This window comes from Salmo salar, chromosome 15 (genome assembly GCF_965601325.2).
Source record: "Salmo salar chromosome 15, fSalSal1, whole genome shotgun sequence".
NCBI classification, from domain to species: Eukaryota; Metazoa; Chordata; class Actinopteri; order Salmoniformes; family Salmonidae; genus Salmo; species Salmo salar.
In genome coordinates, this window is record NC_138305.1 from 104,517,728 (window position 1) to 104,532,264 (window position 14,537).

A 14,537-nucleotide genomic window follows, 5' to 3' on the forward strand; every position below is an offset into this window, starting at 1 on the left:
TGACTAGATACCAGGGTAACAGTAGACTAGATACCAGTTTAATAGTAGACTAGATACCCGTGTTCAGTAGACTAGTTACCAGTGTTCAGTAGACTTGATACCAGTCTAACAGTAGACTAGATACCAGTGTAACAGTACACTGGATACCAGTGTTCAGTAGATAAGATACCAGTGTAACAGTAGACTAGATACCAGTGTAACAGTAAACTGACTAGATATCAGTGAAACAGTAGACTCGATACCAGTGTAACAGTAGACTAGATACCAGTGTAACAGTAGACTAGATACCAGTGTTCAGTAGACTAGACACCAGTGTTCAGTAGACTAGATACCAGTGTAAGCGTAGACTGGATACCAGTGTTCAGTAGACTAGATACCAGTGTAACAGTAGACTAGATACCAGTTTAACAGTACATTTACATTTACATTTTAGTCATTTAGCAGACGCTCTTATCCAGAGCGACTTACAGTACTGAATGCATACATTTCATACAATTTCATACATTTTTTTTCTGTGCTGGCTAGATACCAGTGTAATAGTAGAATAGATACCATTGTTCAGTAGACTAAATACCAGTGTAACAGTAGACTAGATACCAGTGTTCTGTAGACACGATACGAGTGTAACAGTAGACTTGATACCAGTGAAATAGTAGAATAGACACCAGTGAAATAGTAGAATAGATACCAGTGTTCAGTTGACTAGATACCAGTGTAACAGTAGACTAGATACCAGTGTAATAGTAGACTAGATACCAGTGTTCAGTAGACTAGATACCAGTGAAATAGTAGACTAGATACAGTGTAACAGCAGACTAGATACCAGTGTTCAGTAGACTATTTACCAGTGTAACAGTAGACTAGAAACCAGTGAAATAGTAGACTAGATACCAGTGTTCTGTAGACTAGATACCAGTGTTCAGTAGACTAGATACCAGTGTAACAGTAGACTAGATACCAGTGTTCAGTAGACTAGATACCAGTGTAACAGTAGACTGGATACCAGTGTTCAGTAGACTAGATACCAGTGAAACAGTAGACTAGATACCAGTGTTCAGTAGACTCGATACCAGTGTTCAGTAGACTAGATACCAGTGTAACAGTAGACTAGATACCAGTGCTCAGTAGACTAGATACCAGTGAAATAGTAGAATAGATACCAGTGTTCAGTTGACTAGATACCAGGGTAACAGTAGACTAGATACCAGTTTAATAGTAGACTAGATACCCGTGTTCAGTAGACTAGTTACCAGTGTTCAGTAGACTTGATACCAGTCTAACAGTAGACTAGATACCAGTGTAACAGTACACTGGATACCAGTGTTCAGTAGATAAGATACCAGTGTAACAGTAGACTAGATACCAGTGTAACAGTAAACTGACTAGATATCAGTGAAACAGTAGACTCGATACCAGTGTAACAGTAGACTAGATACCAGTGTAACAGTAGACTAGATACCAGTGTTCAGTAGACTAGACACCAGTGTTCAGTAGACTAGATACCAGTGTAAGCGTAGACTGGATACCAGTGTTCAGTAGACTAGATACCAGTGTAACAGTAGACTAGATACCAGTTTAACAGTACATTTACATTTACATTTTAGTCATTTAGCAGACGCTCTTATCCAGAGCGACTTACAGTACTGAATGCATACATTTCATACAATTTCATACATTTTTTTTCTGTGCTGGCTAGATACCAGTGTAATAGTAGAATAGATACCATTGTTCAGTAGACTAAATACCAGTGTAACAGTAGACTAGATACCAGTGTTCTGTAGACACGATACGAGTGTAACAGTAGACTTGATACCAGTGAAATAGTAGAATAGACACCAGTGAAATAGTAGAATAGATACCAGTGTTCAGTTGACTAGATACCAGTGTAACAGTAGACTAGATACCAGTGTAATAGTAGACTAGATACCAGTGTTCAGTAGACTAGATACCAGTGAAATAGTAGACTAGATACAGTGTAACAGCAGACTAGATACCAGTGTTCAGTAGACTAGATACCAGTGTAACAGTAGACTAGAAACCAGTGAAATAGTAGACTAGATACCAGTGTTCTGTAGACTAGATACCAGTGTTCAGTAGACTAGATACCAGTGTAACAGTAGACTAGATACCAGTGTTCAGTAGACTAGATACCAGTGTAACAGTAGACTGGATACCAGTGTTCAGTAGACTAGATACCAGTGAAACAGTAGACTAGATACCAGTGTTCAGTAGACTCGATACCAGTGTAACAGTAGACTAGATACCAGTGAAATAGTAGAATAGACACCAGTGTTCAGTATACTAGATACCAGTGTTCAGTTGACTAGATACAAGTGAAATAGTAGAATAGATACAGTGTGACAGCAGACTAGATACCAGTGTTCAGTAGACTAGATACCAGTGTAACAGTAGAATAGAAACCAGAGAAATAGTAGACTAGATACGAGTGTTCAGTAGACTAGATACCAGTGTTCAGTAGACTAGATACAAGTGTAACAGTAGACTAGATACCAGTGTTCAGTAGACTAGATACCAGTGTAATAGTAGAATAGATACCAGTGTTCAGTAGACTAGATACCAGTGTAATAGTAGAATAGATACCAGTGTTCAGTAGACGAGATACCAGTGTATCAGTAGACTAGATACCAGTCTAAGAGTAGACTAGATACCAGTGTTCAGTAGACTAGATACCAGTGTAACAGTAGACTGGATACCAGTGTTCAGTAGACTAGATACCAGTGTAACAGTAGACTAGATACCAGTGTTCAGTAGACTAGATACCAGTGTAACAGTAGACTAGATACCAGTGCTCAGTAGACTAGACACCAGTGTTCAGTAGACTAGATACCAGTGTAAGCGTAGACTGGATACCAGTGTTCAGTAGACTAGATACCAGTGTAACAGTAGACTAGATACCAGTTTAACAGTACATTTACATTTACATTTTAGTCATTTAGCAGACGCTCTTATCCAGAGCGACTTACAGTACTGAATGCATACATTTCATACAATTTCATACATTTTTTTTCTGTGCTGGCTAGATACCAGTGTAATAGTAGAATAGATACCATTGTTCAGTAGACTAAATACCAGTGTAACAGTAGACTAGATACCAGTGTTCTGTAGACACGATACGAGTGTAACAGTAGACTCGATACCAGTGAAATAGTAGAATAGACACCAGTGAAATAGTAGAATAGATACCAGTGTTCAGTTGACTAGATACCAGTGTAACAGTAGACTAGATACCAGTGTAATAGTAGACTAGATACCAGTGTTCAGTAGACTAGATACCAGTGAAATAGTAGAATAGATACAGTGTAACAGCAGACTAGATACCAGTGCTCAGTAGACTAGATACCAGTGTAACAGTAGACTAGATACCAGTGTAATAGTAGACTAGATACCAGTGTTCAGTAGACTAGTTACCAGTGTAACAGTAGACTAGATACCAGTGTAAGAGTAGACTAGATACCAGTGTTCAGTAGACTAGATACCAGTGTAATAGTAGAATAGATACCAGTGTTCAGTAGACTAGATACCAGTGTAATAGTAGAATAGATACAAGTGTTCAGTAGACGAGATACCAGTGTACCAGTAGACTAGATACCAGTGTAAGAGTAGACTAGATACCAGTGTTCAGTAGACTAGATACCAGTGTAACAGTAGACTGGATAACAGTGTTCAGTAGACTAGATACCAGTGTAACAGTAGACAAGATACCAGTGTTCAGTAGACTAGATACCAGTGTAATAGTAGAATAGATAGCAGTGTTCAGTAGACTAGATACCAGTGTTCAGTAGACTAGATACCAGTGTAACAGTAGACTAGATACCAGTGTAACAGTAGACTAGATACCAGTGTAACAGTAGACTAGATACCAGTGAAATAGTTGAATAGATACCAGTGTTCGGTAGACTAGATACCAGGGTGACAGTAAACTAGATACCAGTGTTCAGTAGACTAGATACCAGTGTAACAGTAGACTAGAAACCAGTGTTCAGTAGACTAGATACCAGGGTAACAGTAAACTAGATACTAGTGTTCAGTAGACTAAATACCAGTGTTAAGTTGACTAGATACCAATGTTCAGTAGACTAGATAATTTTGTAACAGTAGACTAGATACCAGTGTTCAGTACACTATATACCAGTTTAACAGTAGACTAGATACCAGTGTTCAGTAGACTAAATACCAGTGTTCAGTAGACTAGATACCAATGTTTAGAAGACTAGATAATTTTGTAACAGTAGACTAGATACCAGTGTTAAGTAGACTTGATACCTGTGTTCAGTAGACAAGATACCAGTCTAACAGTAGACTGCATACCAGTGCTCAGTAGACTAGATACCAGTGTAACAGTAGACTAGATACCAGTGTAATAGTAGACTAGATACCAGTGTTCAGTAGACTAGATACCAGTGTAACAGTAGACTAGATACCAGTGTAATAGTAGGCTAGATACCAGTGTTCAGTAGACTAGTTACCAGTGTTCAGTAGACTAGATACCAGTCTAACAGTACACTGCATACCAGTGCTCAGTAGACTGGATACCAGTGTTCAGTAGACTAGACACCAGTGTAAGCGTAGACTGGATACCAGTGTTCAGTAGACTAGATACCAGTGTAACAGTAGACTAGATACCAGTTTAACAGTACATTTACATTTACATTTTAGTCATTTAGCAGACGCTCTTATCCAGAGCGACTTACAGTACTGAATGCATACAATTCATACAATTTCATACATTTTTTTTCTGTGCTGGCTAGATACCAGTGTAATAGTAGAATAGATACCATTGTTCAGTAGACTAAATACCAGTGTAATAGTAGAATAGATACCAGTGCTCAGTAGACTAGATACCAGTGTAACAGTACACTGGATACCAGTGTTTTTTAGACTAGATACCAGTGTAACAGTAGACTAGATACCAGTGTAACAGTAAACTGACTAGATACCAGTGAAACAGTAGACTCGATACCAGTGTAACAGTAGACTAGATACCAGTGCAACAGTAGACTAGCTACCAGTGAAATAGTAGAATAGATACAGTGTAACAGTAGACTAGATACCAGTGTAACAGTAGACTAGATACCAGTGTTCAGTTGACAAGATACCAGTGTTCAGTTGACAAGATACCAGTGTTCAGTAGACTAGATACCAGTGTTCAATAGACTAGATAAAAGTGTTCAGTAGACTAAATACCAGTGTTCAGTAGACTAGATACCAATGTTTAGAAGACTAGATAATTTTGTAACAGTAGACTAGATACCAGTGTTAAGTAGACTAGATACCTGTGTTCAGTAGACTAGATACCAGTCTAACAGTAGACTGCATACCAGTGCTCAGTAGACTAGATACCAGTGTAACAGTAGACTAGATTCCAGTGTAATAGTAGACTAGATACCAGTGTTCAGTAGACTAGTTACCAGTGTAACAGTAGACTAGATACCAGTGTAATAGTAGGCTAGATACCAGTGTTCAGTAGACTAGTTACCAGGGTTCAGTAGACTAGATACCAGTCTAACAGTAGACTGCATACCAGTGCTCAGTAGACTAGATACCAGTGTAACAGTAGAATAGATACCAGTGTAATAGGAGATTAGATACCAGTGTTCAGTACACTAGTTACCAGTGTAACAGTAGACTAGATACCAGTGTAATAGTAGGCTAGATACCAGTGTTCAGTAGACTAGTTACCAGTGTTCAGTAGACTAGATACCAGTGTAATAGTAGAATAGATACGAGTGTTCAGTTGACAAGATACCAGTGTTCAGTAGACTAGATACCAGTGTTCAGTAGACTAGATAAAAGTGTTCAGTTGACTAGATACCAGTGTAACAGTAGACTAGATACCAGTGTTCAGTAGACTATATACCATTGTTCAGTAGACTAGATACCAGTGTAATAGTAGAATAGATAGCAGTGTTCAGTAGACTAGATACCAGTGTTCAGTATACTAGATACCAGTGAAATAGTAGAATAGACACCAGTGTTCAGTAGACTAGATACCAGTGTTTAGTTGACTAGATACCAGTGTAACAGTAGACTAGATACCAGTGTAACAGTAGACTTGATACCAGTGTTCAGTAGACTAGATACAAGTGAAATAGTAGAATAGATACAGTGTAACAGCAGACTAGATACCAGTGTTCAGTAGACTAGATACCAGTGTAACAGTAGAATAGAAACCAGAGAAATAGTAGACTAGATACGAGTGTTCAGTAGACTAGATACCAGTGTTCAGTAGACTAGATACAAGTGTAACAGTAGACTAGATACCAGTGTTCAGTAGACTAGATACCAGTGTAATAGTAGAATAGATACCAGTGTTCAGTAGACTAGATACCAGTGTAATAGTAGAATAGATACCAGTGTTCAGTAGACTAGATACCAGTGTAACAGTAAACTGACTAGATACCAGTGAAACAGTAGACTCGATACCAGTGTAACAGTAGACTAGATACCAGTGCAACAGTAGACTAGCTACCAGTGAAATAGTAGAATAGATACAGTGTAACAGTAGACTAGATACCAGTGTAACAGTAGACTAGATACCAGTGTTCAGTTGACAAGATACCAGTGTTCAGTTGACAAGATACCAGTGTTCAGTAGACTAGATACCAGTGTTCAATAGACTAGATAAAAGTGTTCAGTAGACTAAATACCAGTGTTCAGTAGACTAGATACCAATGTTTAGAAGACTAGATAATTTTGTAACAGTAGACTAGATACCAGTGTTAAGTAGACTAGATACCTGTGTTCAGTAGACTAGATACCAGTCTAACAGTAGACTGCATACCAGTGCTCAGTAGACTAGATGCCAGTGTAACAGTAGACTAGATACCAGTGTAATAGTAGACTAGATACCAGTGTTCAGTAGACTAGTTACCAGTGTAACAGTAGACTAGATACCAGTGTAATAGTAGGCTAGATACCAGTGTTCAGTAGACTAGTTACCAGGGTTCAGTAGACTAGATACCAGTCTAACAGTAGACTGCATACCAGTGCTCAGTAGACTAGATACCATTGTAACAGTAGAATAGATACCAGTGTAATAGGAGATTAGATACCAGTGTTCAGTACACTAGTTACCAGTGTAACAGTAGACTAGATACCAGTGTAATAGTAGGCTAGATACCAGTGTTCAGTAGACTAGTTACCAGTGTTCAGTAGACTAGATACCAGTGTAATAGTAGAATAGATACGAGTGTTCAGTTGACAAGATACCAGTGTTCAGTAGACTAGATACCAGTGTTCAGTAGACTAGATAAAAGTGTTCAGTTGACTAGATACCAGTGTAACAGTAGACTAGATACCAGTGTTCAGTAGACTATATACCATTGTTCAGTAGACTAGATACCAGTGTAATAGTAGAATAGATAGCAGTGTTCAGTAGACTAGATACCAGTGTTCAGTATACTAGATACCAGTGAAATAGTAGAATAGACACCAGTGTTCAGTAGACTAGATACCAGTGTTTAGTTGACTAGATACCAGTGTAACAGTAGACTAGATACCAGTGTAACAGTAGACTTGATACCAGTGTTCAGTAGACTAGATACAAGTGAAATAGTAGAATAGATACAGTGTAACAGCAGACTAGATACCAGTGTTCAGTAGACTAGATACCAGTGTAACAGTAGAATAGAAACCAGAGAAATAGTAGACTAGATACGAGTGTTCAGTAGACTAGATACCAGTGTTCAGTAGACTAGATACAAGTGTAACAGTAGACTAGATACCAGTGTTCAGTAGACTAGATACCAGTGTAATAGTAGAATAGATACCAGTGTTCAGTAGACTAGATACCAGTGTAATAGTAGAATAGATACCAGTGTTCAGTAGACGAGATACCAGTGTATCAGTAGACTAGATACCAGTGTAAGAGTAGACTAGATACCAGTGTTCAGTAGACTAGATACCAGTGTAACAGTAGACTGGATACCAGTGTTCAGTAGACTAGATACCAGTGTAACAGTAGACTAGATACCAGTGTTCAGTAGACTAGATACCAGTGTAACAGTAGACTAGATACCAGTGCTCAGTAGACTAGATACCAGTGTAATAGTAGAATAGATACCAGTGTTCAGTAGACGAGATACCAGTGTATCAGTAGACTAGATACCAGTGTAAGAGTAGACTAGATACCAGTGTTCAGTAGACTAGATACCAGTGTAACAGTAGACTGGATACCAGTGTTCAGTAGACTAGATACCAGTGTAACAGTAGACTAGATACCAGTGTTCAGTAGACTAGATACCAGTGTAACAGTAGACTAGATACCAGTGCTCAGTAGACTAGATACCAGTGAAATAGTAGAATAGATACCAGTGTTCAGTTGACTAGATACCAGGGTAACAGTATACTAGATACCAGTTTAATAGTAGACTAGATACCCGTGTTCAGTAGACTAGTTACCAGTGTTCAGTAGACTTGATACCAGTCTAACAGTAGACTAGATACCAGTGTAACAGTACACTGGATACCAGTGTTCAGTAGATAAGATACCAGTGTAACAGTAGACTAGATACCAGTGTAACAGTAAACTGACTAGATATCAGTGAAACAGTAGACTCGATACCAGTGTAACAGTAGACTAGATACCAGTGTAACAGTAGACTAGATACCAGTGTTCAGTAGACTAGACACCAGTGTTCAGTAGACTAGATACCAGTGTAAGCGTAGACTGGATACCAGTGTTCAGTAGACTAGATACCAGTGTAACAGTAGACTAGATACCAGTTTAACAGTACATTTACATTTACATTTTAGTCATTTAGCAGACGCTCTTATCCAGAGCGACTTACAGTACTGAATGCATACAATTCATACAATTTCATACATTTTTTTTCTGTGCTGGCTAGATACCAGTGTAATAGTAGAATAGATACCATTGTTCAGTAGACTAAATACCAGTGTAATAGTAGAATAGATACCAGTGCTCAGTAGACTAGATACCAGTGTAACAGTACACTGGATACCAGTGTTTTTTAGACTAGATACCAGTGTAACAGTAGACTAGATACCAGTGTAACAGTAAACTGACTAGATACCAGTGAAACAGTAGACTCGATACCAGTGTAACAGTAGACTAGATACCAGTGCAACAGTAGACTAGCTACCAGTGAAATAGTAGAATAGATACAGTGTAACAGTAGACTAGATACCAGTGTAACAGTAGACTAGATACCAGTGTTCAGTTGACAAGATACCAGTGTTCAGTTGACAAGATACCAGTGTTCAGTAGACTAGATACCAGTGTTCAATAGACTAGATAAAAGTGTTCAGTAGACTAAATACCAGTGTTCAGTAGACTAGATACCAATGTTTAGAAGACTAGATAATTTTGTAACAGTAGACTAGATACCAGTGTTAAGTAGACTAGATACCTGTGTTCAGTAGACTAGATACCAGTCTAACAGTAGACTGCATACCAGTGCTCAGTAGACTAGATACCAGTGTAACAGTAGACTAGATTCCAGTGTAATAGTAGACTAGATACCAGTGTTCAGTAGACTAGTTACCAGTGTAACAGTAGACTAGATACCAGTGTAATAGTAGGCTAGATACCAGTGTTCAGTAGACTAGTTACCAGTGTAACAGTAGACTAGATACCAGTGTAATAGTAGGCTAGATACCAGTGTTCAGTAGACTAGTTACCAGGGTTCAGTAGACTAGATACCAGTCTAACAGTAGACTGCATACCAGTGCTCAGTAGACTAGATACCAGTGTAACAGTAGAATAGATACCAGTGTAATAGGAGATTAGATACCAGTGTTCAGTACACTAGTTACCAGTGTAACAGTAGACTAGATACCAGTGTAATAGTAGGCTAGATACCAGTGTTCAGTAGACTAGTTACCAGTGTTCAGTAGACTAGATACCAGTGTAATAGTAGAATAGATACGAGTGTCCAGTTGACAAGATACCAGTGTTCAGTAGACTAGATACCAGTGTTCAGTAGACTAGATAAAAGTGTTCAGTTGACTAGATACCAGTGTAACAGTAGACTAGATACCAGTGTTCAGTAGACTATATACCATTGTTCAGTAGACTAGATACCAGTGTAATAGTAGAATAGATAGCAGTGTTCAGTAGACTAGATACCAGTGTTCAGTATACTAGATACCAGTGAAATAGTAGAATAGACACCAGTGTTCAGTAGACTAGATACCAGTGTTTAGTTGACTAGATACCAGTGTAACAGTAGACTAGATACCAGTGTAACAGTAGACTTGATACCAGTGTTCAGTAGACTAGATACAAGTGAAATAGTAGAATAGATACAGTGTAACAGCAGACTAGATACCAGTGTTCAGTAGACTAGATACCAGTGTAACAGTAGAATAGAAACCAGAGAAATAGTAGACTAGATACGAGTGTTCAGTAGACTAGATACCAGTGTTCAGTAGACTAGATACAAGTGTAACAGTAGACTAGATACCAGTGTTCAGTAGACTAGATACCAGTGTAATAGTAGAATAGATACCAGTGTTCAGTAGACTAGATACCAGTGTAATAGTAGAATAGATACCAGTGTTCAGTAGACGAGATACCAGTGTATCAGTAGACTAGATACCAGTGTAAGAGTAGACTAGATACCAGTGTTCAGTAGACTAGATACCAGTGTAACAGTAGACTGGATACCAGTGTTCAGTAGACTAGATACCAGTGTAACAGTAGACTAGATACCAGTGTTCAGTAGACTAGATACCAGTGTAACAGTAGACTAGATACCAGTGCTCAGTAGACTAGATACCAGTGTAATAGTAGAATAGATACCAGTGTTCAGTAGACGAGATACCAGTGTATCAGTAGACTAGATACCAGTGTAAGAGTAGACTAGATACCAGTGTTCAGTAGACTAGATACCAGTGTAACAGTAGACTGGATACCAGTGTTCAGTAGACTAGATACCAGTGTAACAGTAGACTAGATACCAGTGTTCAGTAGACTAGATACCAGTGTAACAGTAGACTAGATACCAGTGCTCAGTAGACTAGATACCAGTGAAATAGTAGAATAGATACCAGTGTTCAGTTGACTAGATACCAGGGTAACAGTAGACTAGATACCAGTTTAATAGTAGACTAGATACCCGTGTTCAGTAGACTAGTTACCAGTGTTCAGTAGACTTGATACCAGTCTAACAGTAGACTAGATACCAGTGTAACAGTACACTGGATACCAGTGTTCAGTAGATAAGATACCAGTGTAACAGTAGACTAGATACCAGTGTAACAGTAAACTGACTAGATATCAGTGAAACAGTAGACTCGATACCAGTGTAACAGTAGACTAGATACCAGTGTAACAGTAGACTAGATACCAGTGTTCAGTAGACTAGACACCAGTGTTCAGTAGACTAGATACCAGTGTAAGCGTAGACTGGATACCAGTGTTCAGTAGACTAGATACCAGTGTAACAGTAGACTAGATACCAGTTTAACAGTACATTTACATTTACATTTTAGTCATTTAGCAGACGCTCTTATCCAGAGCGACTTACAGTACTGAATGCATACATTTCATACAATTTCATACATTTTTTTTCTGTGCTGGCTAGATACCAGTGTAATAGTAGAATAGATACCATTGTTCAGTAGACTAAATACCAGTGTAACAGTAGACTAGATACCAGTGTTCTGTAGACACGATACGAGTGTAACAGTAGACTTGATACCAGTGAAATAGTAGAATAGACACCAGTGAAATAGTAGAATAGATACCAGTGTTCAGTTGACTAGATACCAGTGTAACAGTAGACTAGATACCAGTGTAATAGTAGACTAGATACCAGTGTTCAGTAGACTAGATACCAGTGAAATAGTAGACTAGATACAGTGTAACAGCAGACTAGATACCAGTGTTCAGTAGACTATTTACCAGTGTAACAGTAGACTAGAAACCAGTGAAATAGTAGACTAGATACCAGTGTTCTGTAGACTAGATACCAGTGTTCAGTAGACTAGATACCAGTGTAACAGTAGACTAGATACCAGTGTTCAGTAGACTAGATACCAGTGTAACAGTAGACTGGATACCAGTGTTCAGTAGACTAGATACCAGTGAAACAGTAGACTAGATACCAGTGTTCAGTAGACTCGATACCAGTGTTCAGTAGACTAGATACCAGTGTAACAGTAGACTAGATACCAGTGCTCAGTAGACTAGATACCAGTGAAATAGTAGAATAGATACCAGTGTTCAGTTGACTAGATACCAGGGTAACAGTAGACTAGATACCAGTTTAATAGTAGACTAGATACCCGTGTTCAGTAGACTAGTTACCAGTGTTCAGTAGACTTGATACCAGTCTAACAGTAGACTAGATACCAGTGTAACAGTACACTGGATACCAGTGTTCAGTAGATAAGATACCAGTGTAACAGTAGACTAGATACCAGTGTAACAGTAAACTGACTAGATATCAGTGAAACAGTAGACTCGATACCAGTGTAACAGTAGACTAGATACCAGTGTAACAGTAGACTAGATACCAGTGTTCAGTAGACTAGACACCAGTGTTCAGTAGACTAGATACCAGTGTAAGCGTAGACTGGATACCAGTGTTCAGTAGACTAGATACCAGTGTAACAGTAGACTAGATACCAGTTTAACAGTACATTTACATTTACATTTTAGTCATTTAGCAGACGCTCTTATCCAGAGCGACTTACAGTACTGAATGCATACATTTCATACAATTTCATACATTTTTTTTCTGTGCTGGCTAGATACCAGTGTAATAGTAGAATAGATACCATTGTTCAGTAGACTAAATACCAGTGTAACAGTAGACTAGATACCAGTGTTCTGTAGACACGATACGAGTGTAACAGTAGACTTGATACCAGTGAAATAGTAGAATAGACACCAGTGAAATAGTAGAATAGATACCAGTGTTCAGTTGACTAGATACCAGTGTAACAGTAGACTAGATACCAGTGTAATAGTAGACTAGATACCAGTGTTCAGTAGACTAGATACCAGTGAAATAGTAGACTAGATACAGTGTAACAGCAGACTAGATACCAGTGTTCAGTAGACTAGATACCAGTGTAACAGTAGACTAGAAACCAGTGAAATAGTAGACTAGATACCAGTGTTCTGTAGACTAGATACCAGTGTTCAGTAGACTAGATACCAGTGTAACAGTAGACTAGATACCAGTGTTCAGTAGACTAGATACCAGTGTAACAGTAGACTGGATACCAGTGTTCAGTAGACTAGATACCAGTGAAACAGTAGACTAGATACCAGTGTTCAGTAGACTCGATACCAGTGTAACAGTAGACTAGATACCAGTGAAATAGTAGAATAGACACCAGTGTTCAGTATACTAGATACCAGTGTTCAGTTGACTAGATACAAGTGAAATAGTAGAATAGATACAGTGTGACAGCAGACTAGATACCAGTGTTCAGTAGACTAGATACCAGTGTAACAGTAGAATAGAAACCAGAGAAATAGTAGACTAGATACGAGTGTTCAGTAGACTAGATACCAGTGTTCAGTAGACTAGATACAAGTGTAACAGTAGACTAGATACCAGTGTTCAGTAGACTAGATACCAGTGTAATAGTAGAATAGATACCAGTGTTCAGTAGACTAGATACCAGTGTAATAGTAGAATAGATACCAGTGTTCAGTAGACGAGATACCAGTGTATCAGTAGACTAGATACCAGTCTAAGAGTAGACTAGATACCAGTGTTCAGTAGACTAGATACCAGTGTAACAGTAGACTGGATACCAGTGTTCAGTAGACTAGATACCAGTGTAACAGTAGACTAGATACCAGTGTTCAGTAGACTAGATACCAGTGTAACAGTAGACTAGATACCAGTGCTCAGTAGACTAGACACCAGTGTTCAGTAGACTAGATACCAGTGTAAGCGTAGACTGGATACCAGTGTTCAGTAGACTAGATACCAGTGTAACAGTAGACTAGATACCAGTTTAACAGTACATTTACATTTACATTTTAGTCATTTAGCAGACGCTCTTATCCAGAGCGACTTACAGTACTGAATGCATACATTTCATACAATTTCATACATTTTTTTTCTGTGCTGGCTAGATACCAGTGTAATAGTAGAATAGATACCATTGTTCAGTAGACTAAATACCAGTGTAACAGTAGACTAGATACCAGTGTTCTGTAGACACGATACGAGTGTAACAGTAGACTCGATACCAGTGAAATAGTAGAATAGACACCAGTGAAATAGTAGAATAGATACCAGTGTTCAGTTGACTAGATACCAGTGTAACAGTAGACTAGATACCAGTGTAATAGTAGACTAGATACCAGTGTTCAGTAGACTAGATACCAGTGAAATAGTAGAATAGATACAGTGTAACAGCAGACTAGATACCAGTGCTCAGTAGACTAGATACCAGTGTAACAGTAGACTAGATACCAGTGTAATAGTAGACTAGATACCAGTGTTCAGTAGACTAGTTACCAGTGTAACAGTAGACTAGATACCAGTGTAAGAGTAGACTAGATACCAGTGTTCAGTAGACTA